The sequence below is a fragment of the Martes martes genome, assembly GCF_963455335.1.
Source record: "Martes martes genome assembly, chromosome: 7".
NCBI classification, from domain to species: Eukaryota; Metazoa; Chordata; class Mammalia; order Carnivora; family Mustelidae; genus Martes; species Martes martes.
Window position 1 is genome coordinate 141,758,129 of NC_137894.1, and position 2,707 is coordinate 141,760,835.

Below are 2,707 nucleotides of genomic sequence, written 5' to 3' on the forward strand. Positions count from 1 at the left end.
TTCTAAGATGTCCTTGTACTGGAATCTGTCATCATCTTCATCATGAGACTCAGGTTATGGGTTTGGGGAAGAAGACCAGAGTACTGTGGTGCCATACTGGCACATCATATCAAGGGCCCATGTCATCAGCGTAGCTTGTCACCATTGACGTTGACCTCAATCACCAGGCTGAGGTCTTGTCAGGTTTCTCCCCTGTAAAGTGACTTTTTCCCTCCCCCCTTCTATACTGTACTCTTTGGGAAAATTTACCACACATATTCTGCACTTTGAGTGGGAAATAATATTCTTGTGAGGATAGAGCATCCATTTAAATTATTTGGAATTCTTTTTTTTTTAAACATTTTATTTATTCATTTGACACAGAGAGAGAGATCACAAGTAGGCAGAGAGGCAGGCAGAGAGAGAGGTGGGGGGAAGCAGGCTCCCCGCCAAGCAGAGAGCCCAATGCGGGGCTCGATCCCAGGACCCTGAGACCATGACCTGAGCCTAAGGCAGAGGCTTAACCCACAAGCCACCCAGGCGCCCCTTTGGAATTCTTCTTTCTATATATATAAACTTCTCTATATGAGAAGTTTGTCTATTCTAGTTAATCATTTATATTATATGAACCCATAGATATTTATTTTATACTTTGGGATTATCCAATACTATTTTATTTTGTTGCTTAAATTGTTCCAGGTTTGGCCACTGGGAGCTCATTCACAATTGTCCCTGTGTCCCTCTGACATGCCCCATCAATAAAGGGTTTGTTTTTGAGTTTTTCTTACTTCCTGGTACTACAAAATCCTGTGTATTTCCTGTCTCAGTCCGAGGATCAGCCATTTCTCCAAGATGCCTTTTACAGGAGAATGGTGTTTATTAATCACCAAGCTCTGAGTACTAGGAATCAGGCACCATTTTACACTTAATCATTTCAACAATCCCACGCAACAGGGCACCCCATCAGCCCTATCTTACAAATGAGGTTAAGCAGCCTGCTCAAGGTCACATCAATAAACAGCAGGGCAGGGCTTTAAAAGCAGGGAGTCTGACTCCAGAAGCCATTTCCTGACTCCACTACCACTGCTGTCCCCCAGGAGCAGAACACTGCCAAGAGGATGCAGATGAAGTCACACTGATGCACTTATAGGAGCATTGACCTTGGCAACAGATCCTTTTCAAAAGCTAACAAGGTCCCGAAAGGCAGAATTTGGGAACCCTGCTGCCAACGATACAGGGACACATCCTTTGGTGTGAGGAACAGTGAAAACACCAACTCCAGTTGCTGGTGGCTTACCCCTCATAATCAATGACCAGAGTACTGCTTGGTCTCTCCTTATCGGTAACTTTCAGACTTCTGGTACAGCCAGTCCATCAGGCGAGCTGGTCACTCGGTATTCCCTGATGTCGCCTACGCTGAGCTGTAACTTCATGCCTTTTACAACATGAGAGGGTGGTTTAACCAAGTGGGAACAACCAGCTCTTAAAACTTGTTAAAGCACATCCACTAGAATGACTAAAATTAAAACACTGAAAATGCCAAGTGTTAGTGAAGATGTGGACCCAGCAGATCTCTCGCATGTGGATAATGGGGACGGAAATGGTATAGGCGCTTTAGAAACCAGTCTGGAGGTTTCTAGGTTTCTATCCCAACGATACCAACAGAGACACAAACGAAATTTATAGACAGTGATGTTCATCACGGTACCGTAACAGCAAGAATGCTAAAAACCTAAATACCTAACATCAAGGAATGATCTAATAATAGTTTCAGCCACAAGCTGAAATATTATGTAGCCATTAAAAATGATTCTTTTAGGGAACCTGGGTGGCTCAGTGGGTTAAGCTTCTGCCTTTGGCTCATGTCATGATCCCAGGGTCCTGGGATCGAGCCCCTGCATCAGGCTCTCTGCTCGGTGGGGAGCCTGCTTCCCCCCCACCCCCACTCTGCCTGCCTTTCTGCCTACTTGTGATCTCTGTCAAATAAATAAATAAAATCTTTTAAAAAAATGATTCTTTCAAATAATATTTAATGATATAGGAAAATGTTCACCTATAATTTAAGTAAGAAAAAGATGGTAACAATCACACAAATACACATACACACACAAGAAAGGGAATGGGTATAAATATGTAAAATACTTTATTTTTTTAAAGATTTATTGACTTATTTTAAAGCGAGAGCACAAGCGGGAGGGGCAGAGGGAGAGGGAGAGAGAAACAAGCAGACCCCACGCTGAGTGCAGAGCCTGACATGGGGCTCAGTCCCAGGACCCTGAGATCATGACCTGAGCTGAAACTAAGAGTCGGACACTTAACTGACTGAGCTACCCAGATGCCCCCATAAAATATTTTTTAAAGATTTATTTATTTATTTGAGAGGGAGAGAGAATGAGCACAGGGGGGTGAGGGAGGGGCGGAGGGAGAGAGAAAATCTCAAGCAGGCTCCTCACTAAGCACGGAGCCTGATGTGGGGCTCCATCTCACGACCCTGAGATCATGACAAGCAGAAATCAAGAGTTGGACGCTTAATGGACTGAGTCACCCAGGAGCTCAAAATATGTAAAATACCTTAAAGTATCTATGTCCGGGTGGGATTAGCAATGACTTTAGTCCTCTTCATTATTCTTTTCTATATTTTTCAATGTTCACAATGAATAAACAGGTAATAAACATTACCTTAAATGTGTGTGGGTATGGGCGTTATCAAGAGCTTTAAGAAATCAGT